Source organism: Epinephelus fuscoguttatus, linkage group LG5 (genome assembly GCF_011397635.1).
Source record: "Epinephelus fuscoguttatus linkage group LG5, E.fuscoguttatus.final_Chr_v1".
NCBI classification, from domain to species: Eukaryota; Metazoa; Chordata; class Actinopteri; order Perciformes; family Serranidae; genus Epinephelus; species Epinephelus fuscoguttatus.
Genome location: NC_064756.1, coordinates 32,764,125 through 32,790,731, shown reverse-complemented (window position 1 = coordinate 32,790,731; position 26,607 = coordinate 32,764,125). Strand labels below are relative to the sequence as shown.

The 26,607-nt window shown below is 38.6% G+C and overlaps 1 protein-coding gene across 1 annotated transcript in view; it reads right to left on the bottom strand.

The window, feature by feature from the left end:
- The window catches only part of tenm4 (teneurin transmembrane protein 4), a 250,293-nt gene extending 244,693 nt beyond the window's left edge, over positions 1 to 5,600 (bottom strand). Inside the window, exons 1-3 of the mRNA XM_049576261.1 lie at positions 5,388 to 5,600; positions 4,982 to 5,132; positions 4,253 to 4,342 (exon numbers count right to left, since the gene is read on the bottom strand). The gene's annotated coding sequence lies outside the window, so the exon portion shown is untranslated. The remainder of the gene's footprint in view (positions 1 to 4,252; positions 4,343 to 4,981; positions 5,133 to 5,387) is intronic.
- Between the last annotated feature and the right edge of the window lie 21,007 nt (positions 5,601 to 26,607).

Genomic DNA, 26,607 nt, shown 5'->3' with positions numbered 1-26,607 from the left:
CAGTTTTGTTCCACTGCCCATTTGTCAACAGTGATGTCCAATCGCTCAGTGCCAGGCGGGCAAATCAGCACCTTGTCACTTTCAAAATGACAATTTGATACTCAGTCAAGTCTGCAACCAGTTTGTGCCTTACAGCCACTCACTACCTCAAAACAAGCACTAAAAATAAAGCCAGCCAATCTGAAAGCGCAGGCATGCATGCAATCTACAAAACTGACCATATTAGAGCTCGGAGGTGACTTTGAGATTGAGGACATTTCTTTTCATTTATCAGAAGCAGTAATGCAAAGTTGAATCAGGAGGCTCAACACCTCGGTGGAATCTTATTGGACAGCGTGACGAAATGTCAGTTTCATCTCATAGAAAAATAATCTAAAAGCTACAGGATCTGTCATGGTCAATCAGCCATGTAATAAAAGCAATCTAAGATGAATATGGAGCGCCAGTAGTCTTAATGCACAAATTGAAGACATACACTATCTTACATGATGCAAAGTCAGTCACAAAGCAGCTCTCATTGTGGCAATTAGTGCTGAAGCCATCCTATGATTACCATATCTGTCATTGCAGAAAGTCATTGTCTCATTTTTACTTTTCCATGCTCTGTGATTGTTAGCATAACCTGTGAGTATCCCACACACTGATGTAAGCACCTTCACTAAGAGTCAGAATTAACAGACAGTTGCACAGAAGAGAGGACAGATTCAAACACAGATGCTAAAGTCCGTTATCTTGAAGACAGTAAATGTGCAATTGCCTGGTGGCACAGTTTTTGATCATCTGACAGCAAACTCATTAAAAAGTCTCTGGATCTACTGCTTGTTGCAGAGAAGAATTTCAACACTCCTTTTTTGTATCAAATAGGTGTTAATAATGAGCTGTTGTTGCAACATTAACTAGAATCCTGTACAACCATCTGAAATCAAACTGCTAAACTTGCCATCTTTTATTTTTCAGTGTATTAAAAAAAAAGAGGACCTTATTGCTAGGCTTTTCTGTAGTTGTCGTTTGACTGCCTCAGTTTAAAAATTCAGATCTATAACTTTACCCCCGCCCCCCACCTACATGTACTTTGCATGATATTTCTAAAGCAGCTGGTGTCCATATTGCACACAGTGATACAGTGTGAATACAGTGGGTGTCATTTTTACCACCTACTAGGCTACAGCCCTGCACTTGCTTTCATGAGTGGTCTCGTTTTTGTTAACAGAACACACTTTAGCTCCCACTCCACATCAGGTCTGACTCTCTCTTGACCGTTTCTGTTGTTTTCCATTTTCTCCTCCTAACTGAAAGTTAGAAATACGTTCCTCACAGCTCAATGCTGTCTATAAATCATTGCTGAAGACTACCAATATCAATGTCAGAAGTCTAACTACAACAAACCACAAAAGCTTCATAGGGAATGGTAATGTAGTTCTCAAGATATCATATTCCATTATCCAGAAGGTATATTAAGTGTCAGTCAAACCTGTACTTACCACACATTTGCAGTAACTAAAGGAAACAGGCGTACCTTATTAATTTTATGTATATGTAGACAAATGGCAGCCATTTTTTCAAATTAAATGATACCATGACGTAAACCCAATCAAAGTAACTCACCCTAACCTTGGCTAAAATCATTCTACCTCCCCTGACTCTCAGACACAAAATATGTATCTCAGTAATTTTGTTGCCATTTGACAAATATACATAATCATGGCACTGTCATAAAAATGACATGGAAATTAGTGCTTGTCTTAGGAAGCCATGCGAATCTCAGATCTTGGTAAATTTGTATGTGAGCATTCAGAAGAAGCCTGCCAGCCTCCTTTAGTCGCCTTTGCTAAGCATTCAATGGACGTGGTAGTCCCAGTCACAACGTAAGGACTGAAGGCTGTCTTGGGGTAAAGGTGAGCTTTGAATATTTCACCTGAAATTAGATTTATGTAAATGCAAAATGGGTGCCAAACACTGAGCCAGGCTGTTTATTCATCAAGTAAATTGGCTGAAAATGAATGATGACATGTGCTCTGGCAGTCAACATGGACCCTGGAAGAGACCAGATGATTGATATGCTCAATCCCACTTTATTTGATTAACTTCTGTTCTCAGTTTAGAGAGAGACATTTGGGATCTCCCCAAATTTACAAAAAGGAAAAGAGAAAAAAATTGATTAATTCTGTGATGTATTGAAATGACCACTCACATCTTGTGAAGAAGTATAATCCATTGTTTGACATTAATGTAATTTGGTAAGACCTTTCCGGAGCATCCAAATCAGAGAGGCAGACGAAAAGTCAAGATTTCCTCATTTTGTCAGCCTGTCAAGCTTTTGTTTGCTAGATTGTAGGGATTTAAAAATAAAAGTATCTTTTTGCCGAGTTTTCAATTATGTGGATCTACAGCACGGCATGGGAATTAGAATTTCATAAAAATGGTTCTGCTTTAAGGAAGTAATAGGAAATGACTGTCCATTTCAACCTTTTCTCATTTTTTCACATTGCTAAATCATAAAGTAGCTGTTTGAAGCTTTTTGTAGCTGAACACAAACAGTGTTCCACCAGTCCCACTATTTATTAAAACTTTTCATTTCAACATGGGGTAATAACAGACAAGTCCATGCCTTACTCCTACAAACTATTTTGGAGACTCTGACACAAAAAATTCAAACAAGGCAGTTTTATAATGTGGTTTGCGTGTGTAATTTTAGGAATCTATATCAAGGCCATAATCACCTATTCAGCACTGGGGGACTACTTTCAGTCCACACCTTCTGCGACCCAACCTTCCAACAGGTCTGGGAGTAATTCCTCCCAGGAAAAATTTTGAGAAACTTAACAGCTAGACTGACCATTTCAGAGCATTTTGAAACAAAAATCTCTGATCTAGGGTTCTCAAAGTTTTGATGTCTGAGTGCCATTTAGGGGAGCCAGAATATGATGGAGGACCACAAAGGAGAAGTTCACACACTATGACTTTATAATGACAGTTTTATGACATACTATAGATATAGAGACAGTGATATAGCCTACATAAAACTCATATTACATTCTAGTACTCCACTTTTTAGTCTTATACATTTTAAAGTTATGAAAGAGACACAGTACAGTGTTTGACATTGATTGTATCCACAGCAGTGTAACAATGGCTTCTGCTGGGGTACACCAGTAGGACAAACCACATGCTAAAATGCAGTAAAATAATAATAGCAGTTTGTCGAGTTTATTCATGAAAACATCTTCATATTTAGTCATTTTTTATTTTTAAATTAAGTCTTTGCTGTCATAACATAAGGCTTTAATAGCCAAATTCAGACAATACCTACAATTTTGAAGCTTGTGAAGGGACGATAACACACTGCTGACACTTATCAGCCGCACTCTGGTCCATCTCTTGATTATCTGTATTACTTTTAGTGTTTAGTGGTCCACCAATTAAAATAATACTAAAGGGATTTTCATAAAATAGTTAATCCAAGTTGTGAATATTTCCATGTGAAGACCTTTGCTAGCTGAGTATGTGAGTTCGTAGAACAGACCGCAGTTTAATATTTTCTCGACTTCCTGCAACGTGTTGTTGGGAATGCTTGTTTTTTTCACCTGGATGGCTAAAAAACAAGTGTTTCCAAGCTTTTCATTGTCTTTTTTTTTTTTTTAACCCCAGGACAGACCCCAGAGGACAGTATGCAGTCCCAGTTTAAATGACTTATGACCATTGTAAACCTCTGCACACTGTCTAACTTGCAAAAAAAAATAAAAAATAATAATCAGTGATATCACAAGATACTCTTTCTGATCTCTACCTCAAGTATGGTTTAGTATAGCTTATTATTATTATTGCGGAGAAGATTGACAGCTGTGAACAGGCCCCAATAAAAAAAAGCTTAAGCAATGTGATTAAGAGGATGAACATAGCTGAGCAAAATCTATTCTGATACTGACATTGCATTTCAAATATGTCAATTAAATCCCACCTAAGACAATTATAATCAGATAAACAAAATTAATACACCCAAACAAGAGACCAGACATTGATTACCCTATTGCACACAGCTACAGACGCTTCAAACTTGACAATATAAACATTCTACATGGGTCCCTTTGTATTTCTTGATGGGATATTTTGCAGTGTATGTGAATGACATCAGGTAACAGGAAGCAAATATAGACCCAAGCTATTATATAAAAACATCATGTAGTAAAAAGTATCACATGAACAAGATGTTCGGGAAAGGAATAAGATAAACGTTTGCATGCCAGAAACTCACCCATGAGATCTTGATGCTTTTCACCAAACTCCAAGTCGATCACCCTCTGGCTACTTGACCTGGCATCCAAGGCCTGAAATCTGTCGAGACCTAAGGTTAGATACAGTAAAAGAAAACCACTCACTAAGATAAAGGTTTATTGCTCTGTCAGTATGTAAGCTTAAATATAACTTATGCATTGCTTTTTTACAACATTATCAGTTTTTGACTTGAAAAATCATTTGCATGGAGCTATTAAGGCAAAATCATTAATGTGAAAGCAGCAGTTTAAAATGCTGTATCTTGTACTGCCACAATGTTGGGCTTGTTTCTCTAAAAATGTAATTTATTACTCATTACTCCTTACTCTTTTCAAAAGTAATGATATTTCTTTATGTATTCTTCCTGCCAACAGTATTTCGTTACACTACTCGTTATATTACTTTTCCGTTACACCCCATAAAATTGGTATTTGCATATCTCCCTAAAATTGAGATGTGTGCCTCTGTGTGAATGTCAAGGTAATCGCAGTTAAGTGTAGCTAATGCTAAATAGCTTCTATGTACCTTTCTTTCTGTTGCCTGTGACCGGTATTTTCCCCAAGGCTCTGAGTACTCATGGAGCAACATTACATCCAGCCACAAGCTTCATTACTTATTTGTAGCTGCAGCTGTCCACAATTAAAATCCAGCTTTGGTAGTTTAGCCAGTGCAGGGCTACAGCCGACCTCCGCGGCCGACGAGGGCTCACCTTTGGTAGGGTGTATTTCCTGGAGCTTCAGGTTGCTGTGTTGTTGGTCGTAGTAGCAGAGGTGTTTCAGACCGGAGGAATGGAGTTCTTTGCAGTGAAAAATGTTTTATACCGGCCATCGGTAGCAACAGCGTCCTTGTCATCTTTCCTCCTGACAAAACCAAAATAATAGGAATATTTCAAGCCACTAAGGTGAGCATTTCCAACTAGCTTGCTGATTTACAACGTGCGTGCGCAGGAGTAACTGTTAATTGTTACTCAAATTTCACTGGTAAGTAGTTACTGTAACGTTACTCGTTACCAGAAAAGTGATACATTAATGTAACGCGTTACTGATAAAAATCCAGTTTTGATAGTGTAGCCAGTGCAGGGCAACAGCCAGCCTCCGCGGCCAAGGAGGGCTCACCTTTGGTAGGATGTATTTCCTGGAGCTTCGCGTTGTTGTGAAGCGAAGCGTTATGAGTAACGTTACTGCCCGACACTGACTGCTAAACATATTACCCTCTAACATTTTATTTTCAAAAATGACCAAGGCCATACACATATGAATTACTTGGCTGCTTCTGGAGGTTAGCAAACATACAGAATAATACCTAACTTTAGCTATAAAGTTAAGCTAGCTACTGTTCCCCTGCAGTTAATTAACGTTAATGCCACGCACCTGTTTTCCTCAGAGATAATCCACAACGATTTTATTAACTATTTCTATTACTATTACGATTGTCATTACTGTTATGAGGGTGCTTCCAGAATCCTCTATTACTCCTCTAATCATCAGGACGAAAAAATGTTCTGCCCGCTATATAATAAATATAATAACTGTATTTTTATCCAGTTTGCCAAATTGCAACGCTCATCTACAAAGATAGTAGCCGGAAGTGACAAAGCACCTCGTGCGATTTATGATGTCCCAAAAAGGAAATAAATAAATAAATAAATAAAATTATAAGTAGGCTATATTTAGTTATAGGCTAATGATAATAATAATAATATGACGTTACACAGAAGACATGTTCAGCAATTTTATTTTTAAATAAGAAATCAAAAAAATTAATAATAATTATATACTTCGTTTTTTTCAGGTTTGCTGTTGTTTAACAAGCTCTTAAGTAATATCCTGAAGAAATACAGGCTAAATAGCCACAGCCATACATTTGCATATTGTAAGTTGAAAGCATTTAGGCAATATAAACAATCTGAGCTCTTTGGCACTTGGAGGCAATTCAGTTCAGTGATGTGTTTTTAATGATGTTTCAGGAATAGGCTGTTAAGGTTACAATCTCTACTCCCATTGCTATGCACTTTATGCCGTTTTCCACATGCCAGTGTAAAGTAGTGGGCTGATGAATTTCCATTTTGTTATCTAGGCTGTATGGACTGGTAAAAATGTAGGAGCCCTGTATTTCCATTTGCATCACATAAGGAGTTATTCTCCATTTCTATACATTTAAGACACGTGCTGAACTCATCCTCTTACACCAGGAGAGGACAATGATAATACAACATTTGAAAATGAATACTTCTGGTATTAAGATTAGTCTTGTCACCGTAAATTATTTGATCATGTACTTTATGGTGGTACCTTGGGTCAGTGTCTTAATCATAGCAGAGAACATGCCTCCAAAGTAACTTTGATGGTTGCATTGTGGTGCTTTGCACCAGCAAATGGGGTTCAGAGCAGAATCCATAGACCCTTTGTGGCATGGATAAAGTCTCCAAACTAGAACTTTCTGGCCCTAATGAGGCCAGTCTCACAGCACATGAGTATGAGCATCCTTGATCTGTGAACACATCACACTTCTGTGTGATCGCGCACATCACAGTGGAGAGATACTTTAAAAGGAGTCAAAGCACTGGAGCCAAGCCGCGTGCTTGATATGCTTGTTATGGCTGGGGTAAAAAGGTAATCCTTATCACCCAGACTGCGGGGGATGGTAGCTCAATGTTTTCATTGCATAATTCAGAATGTCATTACATCAATATTCAATTTGCATGTCTTATTTTGTTCCCAAACTGAAATGACAGTGTTACCATCATTGCATGTAATGGTTAGGTTCAATATTACAATTACTGTTTGATTTAGTCATGACAAACTGATGGGGATAACGAGAGGATTTTCTCTCTCAGTGGGCTATAGTATGTTGTTCTGCCATTACCATGCATTTATTCAGTACCAGGTGTTCTGGATTTTTTTTTTCAGCGAGGAACTCAAATGAGAATAGCATTTCTGTCCCTTGGAGCCAGGCTCATTAAAACATCACTTTGTTAAATTGGAGAGCCACCAGACAGGCCCATAGCCCTGGTGAAGGCCTGTGTGGCCTGCCATGTGTAGGCTGTTCGCCTCAATAAATGGCTTGTTGAAGTGCCTTATATCCTTTTGAAATTCAGCTCCAATTTTCATCTCCGCAGCATAGTGATGCAGCTTAACGCCCACAGAGAAACACTGAGTATTTACCTGTGAAAGCTCAAAACCCATTTTGGATAAATCTGCTATTGTACAAACCATCAACTTATGGTTTTCCTATAACAGAAGTGACTGTGTTAATACATTTTACAGTAAGCACCCACAAGCTTTATCTTATTAGGCTTTATAAAATACCATGGAAATATGGAAATTCCAACTCAACATATTATTGATATGCTTTATCTGGAAATAATATCAACTCTGATGAGAGAGCAGTCTAATGTTTCTTTTATTAAATTTCTTGATTAAACTTCATCTTCGTCTTTTTCTTTTTTTAAACCTTGCAATAATGAAACATGCAGCATTTGAAATCTCAGAAAAGGGGACTGGCAATCAACACATGCTGCATACTATAATAAAGGCATGCATATGTTTAACTTGCACAGATGGAATTACAGGGCAGAAAATAGGCTTGTCAAGGTGAATGACACCTCATATTTCTATAATTCACAGCAAATAAGCACCTGAAGCTTTACTGGAAATGAAGATAGGGTGCCTCAGTCCCTCTCATTTGAAATTCACATTTGTATTTTTTTTTTTCAATTGGCCAGACATATCACAGGAAGTCCAAGTGAGTGCCTCATAATTACATCATATTAAAACATAACAAAGTCTTTGGCTACAGGGTACTGCAGCAAAATGAATTTGGTCTATCACAAAAAAACAAGTGAACTGATAAGTTCAGAAAGTTTTATTTGTTTGATAGCTTTTCAATATTGATTGTTTAACCACTAATCAGGCACCGCGGCTTTTCAGCAAATGCACATATCAGGAGTGACACCACAATCTGTGTTCCATGACTGGCACATCAGCATGCTGTCAGTCAGCCTGTCAGCAGTGCAACAGTGCCATCTATGGTGGTCTTGCAAATGAATTCAGTCATCCATGACATAGTGATGACTTGATTGGACTGCACTCAGTTCCCAAGTCATTACCATGCCAATGAAGAATGGTTTGTCCATATTAGTAAAATGAGTGTTTTTATGCCTGACAAAACCTAATGACATAGAGAGGTGTATGTAATGTGCTGGAACCCCATTATGTCTTGGCAACACATCTTAATAATCTCTGGACATTGCCCCTCTCTTTGCAAAAAGGACGTTCACCCTCACCACCCTTTATAAAAGGCTGCTATTAACCCCCAGATTACAGTGGCCATGAGCTCTTTTTATGCCCAGACATAGTATAGGAAATGTGAAATGCTGTGATGAGATTGGAGGCAACTACAAGTAGTAATGGAGCATACAATTTTGCAATTTGCATGCTGTGATAGGTAAAGAGACAAGACCATCATTGTCATTCACTTATTTTCAAGGTCACAGAGTACTTCCTGGAATCCAGGCTGGTGAACTTCATAATAATCGTGCTTGTGCTGGGTAAGAAATTGCTTTTACGCCCTTGCACTCAAACACCAGTCAAACTATGCTCCCATCAGGGAAGGGTATTCTTAATTAAAACAAAGTTACACAGTTATGTAATTAAAGTCATAATAATAATACGTTCTTTAATTATGAAGTTCGCTCAGTAAGGTCTTACTGATAAGATGCCCAAATATAGATGAGATTAACAAGATGTGACATAGAAAAAAAAACAGGCACTAGAGGTACTGCAACTCTATCAGGAAATATTCTTTCTCTGGAGTTTATAGGCTTAAAAGGATTTGAAGGGATATTACTCATTCAATTTTAGAAGAGTGTGAAATCCCTTTGCAGGTAAATGAGACAATTAATATAAAATTAATAAACCTTTTAGATGCATACGTCTTAATGATTTCCTGAAATTCAGGAGAGAGAACTGAATTTGAAATCCATATAAAATGCACTATATAACACCCTTCTTCACACCTCAAATCCCAGTTTTCAAATCCAATTTGAGGGTTTAATCAGAAATTGCTATGCCTCCATAACCTAGTAATCACCAACGAAGAACAAAAAGCAATTATCAGCCATTCATACACACTGCCTTTTAAAAAATCATTCAACATTGATTACATAGGAAAAATGGAAAATGCTTAGTTGATTCTACACCCGTCATTATCACACTCGTGGAAATGCAAATACCAAAAGCTCTCACATGCAGTAAAATGAACAAGCAGGAGACAAGAGCAGGATTCATGTGCCACTTGTCAATGCTCATTTACCCTTACATGTGGGGTCGCATGTACACTCAATTTATGATGGCAATGAAACCAAAAAATAATTCCAGTATTGTGCTTATAATGGAATTTCAGGGCCATTGGGGACTGAGTGTTGCCCACCACAAGACAGCATAAAACAAATCCTTGACCAAAGAATGGGTTTGCCTTAATTCAGTCCCATAAGAACACGCTGAAATCCAATCCAGATATCGCTTCCAGTGGAGGAGAGAAGTCCATTAGGCTGCAGCAGATGTATTTCAGCAGCTTGGAAATCCCACCAAAGACATCTTTATAAGCATACATTTTTGCAGTGCATGCTTTCTACCAAATGACCTTCCCTTCACACTGAGTCCATACTGAGCAGCAGCTTTTACAATCATATTCATGAGGCCTGCTTTATGGGACTCATAAGGCCACCTTCATCCAGGAGCATAATATGTTTGTGTGAGGGGTATAAAGCACATAATGTGCAATAAAATATGTCCTTTAATGAACTTTATAGAAAGATTGAAGCGCCCACACTGCCGTAAGTATGGGGCACATAAAAAATGTCTAATGGCAACTTCCTGTACAACTGCTATTAGGGAAAGTGATCTGTCTGGTCTTCACCTCTGCACTGCTTTCCATTTAAAGGATTAGAAATCCAAATACAGTGCTTGTCAAGGATCATGCAATCCAAGCTCCAATTATTTTTCTTTCAGAACAAGCTACTGTAGAGTAGTAGTATCTTTAAAAAATAAGATTATAAAATACCTAATAAGTCTGAGGTGATAAACACGACTGGCCTAAAAAATAACATCACAACATGTTTAATTCAAACTCCATTTACAGTTTGTCTTGAGTTTGATCTGAAGCGATCTTATCAAATCCAACCTATAAAATCCATTGCGTGCCTTGAATCTGGCCGGCATATGATGGATGATAGCGGTGAGGGAGCTGAGAGGACTGGTGGACAGGGCAGACCCTTACACCTGAGCAGCCAGGGATGGCTCGGCCACATGCTGTTCGCATCATTACACAGCCTCAGCCTAGACCTCTGGTGCCGCCCTGATTGATGGGCTCCACCAGGCCAAACGGCCCAATGGAGGCGTTCCATCCAGACTATAGCCCAGCCCATCCATCTTGAGTCCCTAGTAGAGAGAGAGAGTCACGTTACTGTACGTTTCGTCTGGGGCTGTGCTGCTCAGCCTTTATCCCACTCCCTGATTAAATGGGCCGCTGGGTGCAGTGGGGGCAGGATTCAATATTGTACGTGTTAAATTGCCAGTGACAAACCAGGAAGTGAAAATGAACCCAACACAAAATGAATAAAACACAGAGTGTTTGTTAATTGTGATCATCACATGCACCATGCAATTAATTTTGTCAGGGTGGATGGTGTGTATATGTTTACTGAAGATGGCAGTTATCCACAATAGTCTCAAACATTAAAATTATCATGCATTATATCTTTTCTAGACCTCCTAGGATAGGAGCATAATGTGACGGACCATTCCTAAAACCCTGATGATGTCAACAGATAGGAATGCAATGCCTTCAGGAAGAAAAAAATGATTCAATTTACTCAAATAAGCAAACAAACAAAAGAAATACTGTTAAAATTTGATTGTCACTAATAAGTTGAAAAGGCCACTTTTAATTGAATTGCCAAATAGTTTTCTCCTGCAGATGTTGGGGGGGAAATGGATGGGCTTGAAAACATTAATTGTTTGTGATTAGGCCTGGTGTAAACATAAAAACAAATAGTGTTTTATTAACCTGATAGATTTTTTAATTTTTTTTATTTGTCTGTCTATAAGCAGCACACACTACATCTTCGGCTCTCTGTATGGGAGACACTGAAATGCTAATGACAGTAGCAATGATAAGATAGTTGAGCAAATTAAGGGTTATTAAGCAAAAACTGCACAAAATCTACTGTGTTGTGCATTAGATAACATAATCCCAATCAAAATGGTTTTTGAAGCAGCAGAAATGATGCTTCAAATTCAAGTATCTTGCATTAGTTTAAATATTAACATTCTTCACATTGGTTTAATGCAAAGCCAAGTTTGGCTGGTCTCTGTGGCTGTTTTTGCCAATAAAAAAGATGAAGATCTGGATCCTATCAGCAATGATAATATCTATCTTGTGCACATCTCTCAACACAGAGGGAGGGATACGAATTGCCCACTGAAAGTCATTCCCTCAATTTACCCTAAATGACATCTCCAAAGTTTCTGACAGTGCACTTAGTATCCATAGCAGTGCATGCATCAATATGCAGCCTGTGAGATCATTTTCAGTACATGACAATTACTGACATGCCATTTCTCCATCCACAGGGAAGGAATGGCTATAACAAATGAATGACTTCGTGCCTGCCCCTTTGGATGTTCTGCCACTGCAGCCAGATGCAGCAACCAGATGCACACAGCTTGTCTGCTACCTTGCCGCTTCAATAACTCTCATTACGGTAATTGTTGCTTAATGTTTTCATAATCTGCTGCTTACAGGAAACTGTTTTCCTTTCCCTAATACCATAGCTGCCTCCCCATGGTCCTATTCTCAATGCTACTTTTTTTTTTTTTTAATTCTTTATCTATTTATTTTTTTCATGCCAATAATGAATCGGGAACTGTCCCAGCTGGCTGCTCTCCCTGATCGAAGAAAGTCCCGGGCAGAATTGCTGCTGGTTTGAATGAGCGACAGAGTCATCAGAGAAAGGCCAATGGATTTCACTCTTCTGATTTAATGAGTCACTCACATGCCATGTTGGCACCAGCTCGCAGCATCTGGCACTTGGGTGGCCGTGCACATTCACAGAGTTTACTTACATTTCACCTCTGCCGTTACTCAGAATGAGTGATTGCCTACTTAGCCCTGCTCCACAGGGCGTTTCAATCCTACACGCAGACACACACACACACACACACACACACACACACTTGGTTGGAGTGATAATCGCAATATCACAAAGTAGAGATGAACTCTATTGCAGCCTGCATACAGGGCCAAAAATGTTTTATTTTCAAGTCAAGATTTGTGTTCACCCTGGAGGGTTAATTAGCAGGCAATTACTGTTAAAACCTCTTTGCAGTGCACTGACAATTACCCACTTATCAGCTTCATAACCTGTGATTCTGAGCAGAAAGTTTTGACAAATCCTAAAGTATATTAAACATAGAGTGGCTGATGCTTTGCATTTGCATAGTGCATAGTAACACTAGTGTAGGCTCCTGTGTAGCACTGCAGGGCACGGCCATAATACTTTGATGTCTTACTATAAATCTCCCTTTATTTAAAATTCAAATATAGGCAGCTAACGTACATGGCCATCAGCCAGAGACCACATCCATCTTGATTTTCTGGATGGAGCTATAGGATGGATAGCACTCTGTCATATATACCTTGACAAGGGTGTAGGTTGTGTTCCAACATTGAGGGGGAACACATATCAAACAGGGGTTTGGGGTCGTCTATCTGCAAATTTTGAGCACCACACCCTTCATTTCCTGCATTGTGATTAATTTCTATGTACTAATTTGTGCTTTCTATTCATCAATTCATGTTGCAAGCGTCATTAATTTTGTCAGTTGTATGTTGGGGGGACAAATGCCCATGTTCCTAATATTAATGGGGGCGTGTCCCTTACACGTGCTACTTGTGTACCTTGCTTACTGTTGTTTATTAGAATGATACATTTTATAATGCCTCCTCACACATAAGGTTATTACAGCAAATTAGATAGAAATAAATCAAAATTCTGATGTCCCCAGTCTCGCCAACATTTTAACTCCACCTTCAACTCTGGAGGCTCTTAGTTTTTAAATTTCCATTTTCTACTCTGCATCCCTCATGGCAGCCTTATTTATTAATAAAGATAACAATACGCATAGTGTGAGATTAAACACTTACAGTAATTGTGTGTTCTTAATTAACGTCACCTGGCAGCTCTTAAGTGTGTGTACAATTAGTGAGTACTTTGCCTGCTCAGCATTTTGTTCAGCACAGCAACTATAATTTTTTTTTTTTTTTTTACTGCAATTACCTCACACAGCAAGCCACCAGTGCTGCAGTGTAAAGTTTGCAGACTTTTAGATGTGTTCAGAGCTCTGTTATGTGTTGTTAGTTGTAGTACAAAACATTTTCAGGATAAATTAATGTTAACACGGTTGGACAGTTTTACTTTGCTATTCATTACATTTGAGCATCGATCAAAATATTTTTCAGAGGATAGTATTTGAAATGTTTTCTGAGGATGGTATTTGAAAGCAGTGATTGTTTCCAAGAGACCCCTGAGTTTGCTATCAGCAATAATGATGACTGACCAGTCCATCTGTGGATCATTCATTTCTCTCTAATTATTTCACATGTGGATTCTGCCTGCCCGTGACATTTAGCAAGGGCTTTTTCAGTAAGTCACAGGGTGGGCTGAGATGCCATTAGGTGATAAGGTTCATTTATTGTAGGGCTCTCATCAGCACATTTTCCTGCCTTAAGGCATAAAATACAATCCACACTGATTAGCATCAGCCCCATATCAGGAGAAACATAATAGCTCCACTCTGAAGGTGAACCTTTTGAGGGCACAATCTTTACTCAATGCAGACAATTGCCACAGATTTTTTTTGCAGTTAGTGGATTATCTCTCTGCGGCTTTGTGTCCTGAGTGTTGCTCACATGAGGGGGGATGGAGTTATTTTGTATTCACTTAATGTCAACGTAGAATTCTGTAATTAAACCATTAAGTAACGGCATGTCCTTCATACTTATGGTTTGTACCTTGATGTAATGTTGCTGTCAAGGTTTATTAATTGATATAAAGACAAATTAAAATCGAGCCAAAGTGTTCCACCAGACATAGTAATTGAAATGACCCAGCCCCCTGTTTGCCCTTGGGAACGGGAGCCTAAAAAAACAGCTCTGAGTTTGTTTTCACCTATAACTAAGAGTGCTAATAATCTCCTGGTATTGTATCCCATTCAAATTTGACATTAAAGAGGATTTAATGATACAATATGCCTTTTCTCCAACTATGCTTTGCTGGCTCACTATCAGATGTGATCCATTACAAGCTGCAGTGACACAGTCTAATAATGAAGTTGATTATGTAAGAGAAACCACCTCCAGCGGTTGTTAGTGGATGTAATGGTTAGGATAGCTAATTAGTTGGGTTGGTTGTCTTTGATTTATAGAGTCTTTCCTATCATTCCTTAATCAGCTGAAAGCAATGATCCATGGGCAGACAAAACCCATTTAATTACAAAGCCTGTGATCGTGACAGAAATGCCAAGCTCCGAGAGGGGTGTTTAAAACTCACATAAGATTGTCACATTTTCTACATTGATAATTCAGATAATTGAGTTGTAATTAGACTCATCACATTCTTTAGAGAGTATCAAGACAACATGCAAGAGAATCATTTACTCAGGGCGGGACATCTGAGAGCAAGACCATGCTCTAAGTCATGTGTGTGTCAAGCTCCAAATGTACGAGTCAGTGAATAATATAAGCTACCTTCTCTACTGATAAACAAACACAAATTTACTCATGAGATTATAAACACATTTTTCCCTTAAAGGAGCACTGTGTAGTGATTTAGGGGAATTTAGTGGCATCTACTGGTGAGGATTGCAGATTGCAACTGGCAAAAAGGTCTCCCAGTAAGAATTCCTTCAGTGGTCATTGTCAGGAGGTTTTTACCAGGAGCCATGTTATCTGCAGAGGTCTCTTTCTTTCAAACAGACCAGGTGATTTGAACTGATAAAAATGCTGAATAAAGCAATGTCACAGTACAAATTAGTGTTTTTCTGATGCTGTTCAGCTTGTTGGAGACAGACAGCTAGCCAAGCACCTGCTAATGTGCGCTCACCCTTTTTTCTCTGTTAACTTAAAATGCAGAAGTTCAGGAGCACACAGAAAAAAGTAGTCACGCATAAAAGGTTTTTCCAAGGCTGCTCATCATGAAGTGGCTGCTCACTATAGTGGCCGATGAAAACGAGAGAACGAGCATGGCCCTATCTAAAGCCAGAGTTTGGTTTGTCCGTTCTGGGCCACTGTAGAAACATGCATTACAAACTGTCTTCTGAGGGTTGCAACTGTTTAAGTCCAATAAAAACAGTAGTGCCTGGTAGGCCAGTTCAGTAATCCTTCAACAGGCTCATTCTAAATTAACAAAAACACAATGATTCTTATTTTCATGGGATTATAGACTGAAGAAAACATAATTTATTGAAAAATATTACATCTCTGCCAATATAACCCCTTAAATCCTACACACTGGACCTTTTACAAATGGGTCTATAGTAGATACAATTTAAAATGTACAATTTTCTTGTTTAATAAGCCACAAAATGGGTTTGTAAATTGTGGGATGAAATGTGCGTCCATGTAAAATGAAGCTGATTTACAGTAAACACCGACATATGGACAAGCAGCATTTTCTAATGCTACAAATCTGAGATCATTATGCCACTACAAACACAAAACAAACAGAGGGCCGGCTGCCTGGGAGGGTCTAAAAAGAGCAGCCGAGGAGAAATCAGGAGGGATATCGGTTCGATCAGTGGCAAGGGAGCAGAAAAGAGACAGAACATGAAACTGAAGAGATATATTGAGAAAATCAATAAGCAAAAGAATTGCTATGAACAAGTTATGGCAGATGGACACACACTCTCTCACCCAGACTGTGCAAACATCCTTCTCACTGTTGTGTTGTTGAGCCAAGTTTTGTTTGCTGTCATCCTTTTGGAAATCACAGCCATATGAGTACAATATGTTGGTTCAAATACAAGATTTGTTTTTAGACTGTTATTGAAGGAAAAATAGATTCTCTCCTAAAAGAGCAAAATCATTAGAAAAGGACGAACTCAGATTTCTTATCCTACAACAAAACTTGGTGACTTCCACCAGACAGCTCCCTATATTTTTGCTAATTGGGACACAAGGCATGAACATGATTTGTGTGGGATAATAATAAAACACAAACTAATTTACAGTTAAAAATAATGAGCTGAAATCAAATATGTGTAATATTTGTGCCATGTGTATTTATTATTTTTTTTACAACTAGGACAAATGCACATGATAAAACAGCAGGAAATAGTGTCTGAATGTTATTCAGTAATATATCATTTAGTCCTTTGCTTTTATAACTGGAAATATAATGTATCATACAACATGAAAATGGTGCTAATATGCCCAAAGGCTGTTACATTTACAGCTCAGAACCAAACTAAGCAAACCCAGTTGTGCTAGACCGCCCTATTGGTAAGATACACTAGAAATATAAAAACACTTAAATGATGTCAACCCAACTGACAGAATAAATGTTGGCATTATATATTTCTACAAACCACTGATATATATGTAGCATATCAGCATATCATGATCTTTTCCTAACCTATAACAGAGTGGGTTTTGTACATAAACCTAACCACACTTTCACTACAGCATTGTTGAGACACAAAACGTTTCAGTGTATCTGCTACAAAATAATGTGATGTATCCATGGTTTGCAGAAACCTACAATGCAAACATTATTTCTGGTGATTGGATTGCGTGACAACACTGTGGTTAGGTTAGCATCGGCAGAGCAGAGTGTGATGATGGAGTAGCTCAGACAGGTAGAGTGGGGCCTGGTTATTGAGGTTATGGTTGGGAAGAGATTATGTTATTTTTTTAAATACCTGTTTTGGTTGCTACAAACACAGCTGGAAATGTTCCATCTCTTGTTAAAAATGACCTCTTTTGTTGCTGGACATGTGCCAAAAACTCATTAAAAAATACCTGCTTTAATTGTTCTTGATCAGTGGTCTGTGGCTGTCTGCTGCTTGGCAGCTGTCTCGCGAGGTGTCACACCATCCAGCATCCCCTCTTCCCTCGGATGAGAAACCCAGCTCACATACATGTAATGTGACCTACGTCATACGTATGAAACATACAAATGTAACATATCCGTGGTTAGCTGAAACGTACAATGCCAGCATTTTATTCTGGCGACTGGGCTGATGTAATGAAATGCAATACACCCTCATCTTCAAGTAATCAATCATGTGATTGGTTGCTTTTTCAAGTTCTCCGGGCCTCGTGTTTCCAGTTCACTTTCTCTTTCGGGGAGCTCTTTTCACATCTGCTTCATTAGGTTATGCACAAAGTGTAAATCTGGTATGCTCTCGTCATTACTCATACTGTAAGCTCCTCCAGGTGTTGAAGTCAAAGCCAGTATACCAACATTTGCTCACTGTGCAATATCCGACAGCAGTTCGACAGCTTTTAAGAACACATCCAATTAGATTTTGTTTAAGGTGTACCATCGGATTAATCCACTGCAATTACATTTTTTTCAGAAGAAATAGATAAAAAAAAGTTGTGTTTCGCATCTGGGATTCCAACCTTTTGAAATACACAATTGCCCAAATTTTGCCTAAAGGCTATATATTACTGATGGCCACAGAAACAAATCTTTTTCTTTAGCATTAGTGATGGCTTTGTGTTGGTCTTGTGGGAATAAACAGATTTGTTTTCCAAACAGTCAGTAACCATGGCGAAACAGACATCATCACCCTCATGCCAAAGCAACTCTCATTCCCTGCAGCAGCAAGAAGCAGCAGGGCATGGGAAGACCAGCAGACCACGAGTCCTCCCACTGTCTCTCTGCTGCTCAGAATACAAGGGCACCTCTGAGCAGAGGACAGCCGGCCTGTTAAAGGAAAAACCAAACAGAACACGCTTTAACACTTGTTAAAAACACAGCTATTGGCCTTCACACTCCCTGTTTGATGGTGCTGAAAATATGATGTGATGAGATATTTGAAGTTTAGCTATGATTTAGTCAGTAATAAAGAGTGTTACATTTGCTACAACTTGCAGCAATCAGGTTTTGATGCCACTGCCACAGGCTCAAGGTGCATGGACTTGTCTCTAGCTTTCAGCAGTCAGGCAGGAAGAAATTCATCCTAGATGAGGCAGAGATACCAATTTTGCCACTGACAGAGCAGAATGCAATGCAGCCACAAGACCCTGTGTTTTGAGAGGGGGTGTGGCTGCAATCACACAGTGGACGGCTCGCTATATTTATACTTTAAGCCCACGCAAACACCTTTGATTGAATGTAACAAGTTCACTCCGGAGGTTGTTTGAAGTTCTACAAAAACCATGTATAAAATGACTAGCTGAGGTAGTAGTTGATGAAGACTGTTGAGGGAAAGTGGGTTCGCTAAAAATAGTAAACCCCAACTTCAATAACACGCTGAACTACACAAACTGATGATATCTAACAATGTAAGTAAGAGTATCTGAGGGTGGATTCTTTTTTTCCCTTCCATTTAAACCAGCACTCACAGCCTGTTCCCTTGATCATTCATTTTCATCCGCGGAGTTGATGAAGCATTATTTGTTCATGCTATTATTAGTTCACGCTTTCAGTTTCATCAGTAACTCCAAAGCTATTTCACGATAATCTCTGGGATGACATTGAGATGATATTACACAGTGTGTTCCACGCTTGCACACTGCCAAATCTTCTACAGCAAGGCAGTACAGTACCAATGCATTACAGTGCACCTAATATAGCCTGCACAGCATGGCTATCACTGAGGGATTACATTCAGTGACGTGGCTCATTAAATTGTAATGTCATATGTATTTGTACAGTTCTCTGAAGCGAAAGTGTCCACCTTTGGTACTGTCTTCACCTCCTGGAGCAGAGGTTTGTGGGAGAACACTAATGGTCCATTACTTTGATTTAAATCTGTGACAAAAGCACCTTTCCTGTTATTACATTTTCTAGAAATATGCAGTGGGATTGCCGTCTGTCTGCTACAGTATAACTGTGTAATTTCTATCAATCATGATAGAGGGAGTGTCAAGTGAGGCATGAGGATATGAAAGAAAAGGATCAGGTAAAATCCTGTGAGGATAAAGTCATGTTTTTTATATGTACATAATGGTTTTTATCTTTTTCTTGAACTCATTACATGTCAAACATCACCTGCAGTGAAATGCATTACAGTCGTGCAGTGTGTCTGTTGAATGAGGTTGTTTTTAGCGTTTGCACTTCAGACATTATTAATGCACAATCTCTTGATTTTCATTAAAGGTGAGCATGTTCATTTGGCCTGCCCCCTGCATTTATCAGACAAAGAGTGATAGCGGCGTGTCCCATTACAGTTTTAAAATAGCCCTTAATTAAAATCAACGCAATTCAATTAAGATGAGCTTAAGATTCATGTATGTTAATTACAAAATTAAACGGTAGGTAAGCATTGTGTGCCAAGTTGGAGAAAAAAAAAAAAAAAGCCTCAAGTGCTCTTCTGTTATCACTGCCTGTACTTCGATTGTTACCGGAGACATTAAATGTCATGATAACACCTACACACAAAACGAGAACAGTCAATGTGCAAATATCACATTATCACATTTTCAAGCATAGGACAAACCACAACAAATGATTCCCCAGTGTTATCATTAGGGGGAAAAATCATTTTATGAGGTTGACATTTTACCAATATAATTACAATTTATCTCCAAATCATTCTATACACTGGTGGAATGACAACGCTTAGTTTAGTTTAAAAGGCAATCTCAGGCTCAGGCAAAACTGCTCAAAGTGATAATAATAGCAGAGGAATATGTCTCCCATAACACCTTTGACTGTCTGCCAGGACGCAGTCACCACAGTATAGTTAATCCTTTTCTTCATGAATGTCAACTACTTAGTGTGCTTTCTTGCAAGTTCACTAATCACTGCTGCTGAATGCACCATTTTGCATCGAGGTGTTATGTGAACATATTCCCAAATAACATGCATTTTATATGCACACCCAGGGAATGGTGACTCATAGTGGCTCATGCTGATATAAAAGGCAAGTGCAACGTACTATTGGCCAATAGACGGTGGCCTGCTGCAGATGGTATAATAATAGTGGTGATGTATGGCTGAATTTAACAGTAATCTTAGCTCTGTAATTGCTTTTCTTGGCTGTGTAACAATGGCCATAGAGTAGATCTTGAAGTATAGATACATCAGATCTGTAGTGTAAATTCAGTTTTTAGATCATTTGAGATGATTGATGCAAATACCGAGCTGGAGGTTGAGCGTCAGTACATCCTGCAAAACGTCAGAAACTTAAAATCTCAGCAATATCTGAGGAACTGTGTCAGTAATGCTCCTGAATTCTGTCTTTATGGGAAACAGAGATTTTAATAATAGAACAAGTGTGAACGTTTGGCTCATGATCCATCTTTCCACAAAAGCTTGGGCAAGAATCCATTTGGAAGTTTCCCTCTTTTGCAGTAGGCCCCTCCCACCCCACCTCCCTTTTAACCAATTGGCCTAACCACAAACACACACCGTCATACGCACACACTCGATCTCTGCGCTAAATTTTAGCCTTGAAGAATTAAAAACTGTTGCTGCCAAAAGGGTAGGGAAATTTTCATGGCCTAGGCAACCAACTAATCAACCAAGCGACGTACAAAAGTGAGATGGAGCTGCTGGTTACAGCGAAAAAAGAGATTTTGTCATCAGAACATGTTTCCAGCTTTGGAACTAATGTAGCCTTTAATCTCGACTAAAAAAAAATGAAGATACAAGTTGTCTTCATCATTAGTTCTTTTCACTTAGCTGGAGCCACATATCAGAATCTGTCTTTGCTTGGAGTTTTATTACAGAGACAGTTTGGATAGAAATGATGTGTGACAGTTATGTGACAAGAATGTCTTTGGTTTGAGCCAATTGGTTTGGGATTTTGGATGTTCTTCACGTTTCTAAATGGGTTTCTTCTCACTGTCCAAAGACATGTTGATCACTGTTGTTCTAATTAGAAATTCAATGGTCCATAGATGAGTGTGAGTGTGTTGGGATACTCAAGCCTCCCTAGATCATGACATGAAATAAGCATGCAGGATAGAAGGTTATACAGTAAGCCTCATCGTCTTTCACTCCTGTACATCATTATGATAAAGTTTTAGCTGGTATACCATTTTTTTCTTTCTGGGTACATCACTGATAGACAAGCAAAATGAAATTCATTTCATCTGCCCAAAGCTCTTCTTTCCATATTTGTTTTATATTTGCCCAAATATACAGCAGCAGCCTATTCAGCCACAGCTTTGCAATCAATAGAAAGTCCCACAGAAATTAATTAATAAGGTCAAAGCCAGGGTTGTTTTGAGTTCAGCCTTACCTGACCAGAATTAAGTGGCTAAGGTGAGTCAGAGCTCTCAGTTTGCTCCATAGCTGCAGGTGCTGCAGGCAAACATAAAGGCTGTTGTAGGGCAAAGGGAGCTGACAGTCTGGTGTTAAGTTAGTTTTTGGCCTTATAATGAGTTGAAAAATCGTATCTTTAAAAAAAAACAAACAAAAGAAAAAAACACTGTCATTGAGATTACACATGTGCGGTCTTGACAGTTGTTAATAGAACTTTTCCCCATTTTGATAAAACATTATTCTGGTCATAAAATTAAAAACTGATGAAGGCTGAATACAAGACTAATGCCTTATTAAAATGATTGCATTATGCAGTCTGTCAAGAGATCAAACAGTACAAGGTTCAGTCTGTCTTTCCATTTATGATTCATGTCCATTTGCCGCCATATGAATTTAACCAGCATGTAATAGGTAAAAAAAAAATGCCACATTCTTACTCCCAGCTTGTCAAATACTGATGCTTTGCCAGAGGACATACAAGTGAAACTATGACATGTTAAGTACCCCTCCTGTGTCAGCTATTAATTTACGTCTGCTACATGCACTGTGCCTTTTAAAAAAACAAACTTCTGCTTTCACAGGAAATGTATAGTCGCTTCATACTGTCTTTTTTTTTTTTAAATAATCTTACAACGTATTAAAAAAAACAACTTTGTTTTTAGGTTTATTTCCTTAGGTTTAGGCACAAAAGTACATGGTTAGGTTTAGATTGTAGAAAATTTTTTTTTAAAAAAATGGTTTGGCTTAAAATACAACATGTTGTCACTCCAACCTCGTCACATATCGACAGTTGGTCATTGACTTTCCATGTAGAGATATGACATGCAAGGTACCCTGGGTGCATTGGGTGTTGGCACTTTGGGACGCCGTGTCAAATTAAGCCTTTTACATGCATTGTCTGTTTTTACATAAGCTTCCTTTCTCATAGGAAATGTACAGTTTGCATCCAGTCTATTTTAAAATCAACACACTTCATCAGTACAACACCGCAAATTTACATTTTTTTCCATCAACAAACACGTGGGTTTAGGCAACAAAAGCATGTGATTGGGTTTAGGGGTGTAAGTCGGTGTTTAGACAGTAACGGCGACCAGCTGCGTGTCATGCTGACATGAAAAGACAGCTTTTTTCCACGGTGTCTGACACCGGAAGTCACTGCCCAAGCCCCAGTTTTTGACGACTTCGGAGTGAGATTGGGTTGTAAAAGAAGTACTGTTACTAATGTAATGTTGTGACATATGCTATGAGCGTAGCATAGAACACAGACTAGCTTGTATGATCCATCTACATCCCCTCTAGCCCACCGTGTTGCTCTTTACACAACAGTTGTTGTCCGTAGCGTAAAAAAATGCCACCGCCCACCGTCTCTTATACGTCAGCAAAAGGGTGCCTCTGTGTGTCTGTGTTTGACACTGAGGGCCACTGAACGAGCATTGGTATATAATGAGTTAGAAGTGAGACTAGGTTGAAAATGCAGTCAATAAAGTCATGCCTTTGTAAAGTGTCAGCTGTATGGTCTTTGTTTATGGACTTTTCCTCATCAACATGTTTCTCAGTCCTTCCTGTAATATCTAAATCAGAGCAGCTCACATTGTGCCGCCCCCCTCCTTGCTACAGAGAGGACACTCGCTGACCTTCTCACTGTGTTCACTATCATAATGCGATCTGAAAAGGTCACAGAGGACTACACTCATACTAATGATATTTATCCTGATAGATGGGATTGGAGCTGTAGTTACATATGAAGCTAAAATGCTATCCATTTAACATTTAATGAGAAAAGATCATCTTTTTCCTAAAAAGTGCCTCTCAGGAAGGCTGTCAATTCAGCTTTTCACTATGATGAGGTCAGCTTTTATGGCGGTAATCATGTTTTTGTAACTGCTTTTGAAATGTAGCACTTTGCATGTGAATGTTTCACCTGAATCCTGCAGGTGGGCCTTGAGTGAACTGGCTTTAATTTGACATCATTTGTATGCAGATTTGCGTCTCTGTGTTAATGTCAATAGAACACATTAATGCGCCATCATGTCGAGGATCAGATGCTGTTCGCTTAAGATTTTATTTGAATAAGTTTGACAGATTTACTGGTTAGGGATGACGGTTTGTGGATGAGTCAATAATGTTGTTGCTGTGCATGTAAATAAATGCCTTGTTTTAGTCCTCGTAGCCATTTGCTCTTTACTCATCACACCTTGAACCCCTCTGGCTGGGCTGCAAAGCTGTGCATCTCTTTATGTGTCCGAACCAGAGTTTTGTTAGATGTTTTTATGTCATAACAGTGAGGGTGTCATAGGAATAGGTAAAAATGTGGGCAAAAAGATGAGACACTAGTTTCATTTTCAGTTTAACTGCAACATCTGTTCACTGTATTAAACACAGCCCAGAAACATGTCACAACTGCCAGTTGTTTTACAACAATAATGTAGTATCAGAATGTTTCCCTGTAAAGTGGACAGTGTCTTGTTGCTATGAAAACATGACACATTTCCAAACAGAGTGATTTTGCAGACAGGTGACAATGCGTTTCAGACTTGCCCCAAGTATATACTGTATATCTGTATCTATATATGCAGATAAAACACCTTTGACAAGCTTAGTGTTCATGAAAGGGTTTGGACTTATTGTAGGTCCTGTAAATGTCATAAATAAATAAATACAAAAACTTTTCAATGAAAAAAAGAGAGAAAACATGCTTGATTGAAAAACACCAGGCTATTTTACCTCTGGTGTATAGTTTTGCTCCTTTGCGTTCATCATTTTATAAATCAGTCTTTTCCTTTTCAGATGTTTTCCTGTGTCATTTTAGAGAACGCTGACATCCAACAGACACGCCTGCCTACTTGTCTTTTCCAAGTTGATTTCCTGCACCAGTTCTGACTGAAGTCTATAGCCACGATGAGTCAGCACTAAGCAACTGTATCAATAACAGAGACAGAGGGGAACATAAAATTCTGTGAGGTACCGCCCTAAGTCAGGGAACTGTCTTGATAGATAAACACTATTTTTGAACGGCTTGTTACTGCTCCAGACCGCTGGAAAAATCTCTTAATGATTTTGGATCTTCAGGTTGCAAAATATTAAAGTATTCACATCTTGTGAAGCTTAATATTCTAGTTGCAGCGCAAGCACTGATCTTGAGTTTGTTCCATTTAATATTAACATATCAGCCATCAGGGGTGTAAATATAGACAGTGCAGGCACACTTGGGCAGAGAACAGGCCTTTATGGGTGGTTCAGATTGCTGTCCCTGATATACGCCTATTTTTAAAGAATTTACTTTAATACAGTAATGGTGCCATTTGCTATATATGCCCTCAAAAAGGCAAATCCATCTCTGTTATGGTTTCCTTTCTTTTTGGGGGGGTAAAATTTTCAGTAGTAACCTAAAACAAAAGTATATGCTTATTCTACATAAACAATAAAACTATAAATAAACCAGAAAAAAATATTCACATGCCAGATTTGCAATGATGATTGTGGGTTATATGTAGGTTGAAGGTGTCCGATGTCAAGTTTCTATTTGATTATGTGACAAGGCAATATGGTTATAATAGCATGCACAAGGGCCCCTCATAATAGTGTATGCTGAGGCCCATTGTAACTACCTTATGCCACTGTCAGACATTTCAGAAATATAAGTAAATAGATGCCAGGTCATTTTCAGACAGGTCTCAGTTTTAGTATGACAACCTACCAAATGCAGTTTGTTGGTTTGTGTGTTGGGAGTGTTAGATAGCGGAATACTGTAGAACACAGAGGACGGATACAGTAAAAGGAGGAAATGCACCTACTGAGGATGTGTGTGCTGCTAGTAACACAGCTGTTAGTCATTTGTCTTTGTACGGTCAATGAACCAGTATTGAATGCAGGTGCTCGAGACGATCTCACCTCTTACACACATCTGCCTCGGAGCCACTCTTGATATTTGTAAGCCAGCAAAGTTTCTGGGGAAGAGTCTGAGATATTCGTAAACTTTTGAGAGAATCCCATCAGGCCAGATTTCTGCTTGAGAAATTTTTACTTGTTAAATAAATGGCTGTTGGAAAGAGAAACAAAATGAAGTTGATTTCCCTTTTTTAAATACACACACCTCATAGAGGAAATAGATTCTCTTGCGAACTGTATTCCACAACACTGAGCACTTATGAAGCATATCTTTCCAACGTGTAATTGTGTTGTCGGAAACTAGTAATAATTATTGATATCGCTGGAGAATTAGGCTGTCTAGTTATTTGGAAAGCCTAGAATTATTTTTCGGAGGAGGGCTAATGGAACAATTTACCAGACAAGGAGAAAAAAAACTTGGCTGGTCTATATGATTTTTTTGGCCCCAGAAATACAATCAGCACATGCAGACATCTCCTGGGACAAAGATGCTAATGGACCCTTAATCTGCATACATTAGCATATAACAAAAACGTACAAGGACATTAAGAGGCACAGTGTCTTTATAACTTCATTGCAGTGAGTGGAAAAGTGATTGAGTAAATGTGAGTGAACAACTTGTTTATTAAGAAGCAGCTATGGATTAGTTTAATTAGTTAAGCAGAATATTACACAGGAACTTTAGCCTCTGTCAGTGTTGATGTGGTGATTTGACCAAAACCTGGTCTAAACTTTGTTGAAAGTCAAATTTATCTGACGTGGGTTACATATATAACCACTGCTTTTTCTCATTCACTTTGACTCAATCCTTGAATACGTTTAAATTTCTGAAGTAGTTTGTTGTTCACAACCTATTCGAATTTGTTATTCAAGCAAATTGCACATTTTTCGGCACGTGTGTGAAACAGAGTAAGTACCATTATCTACAATTTGCCCAGTAACCA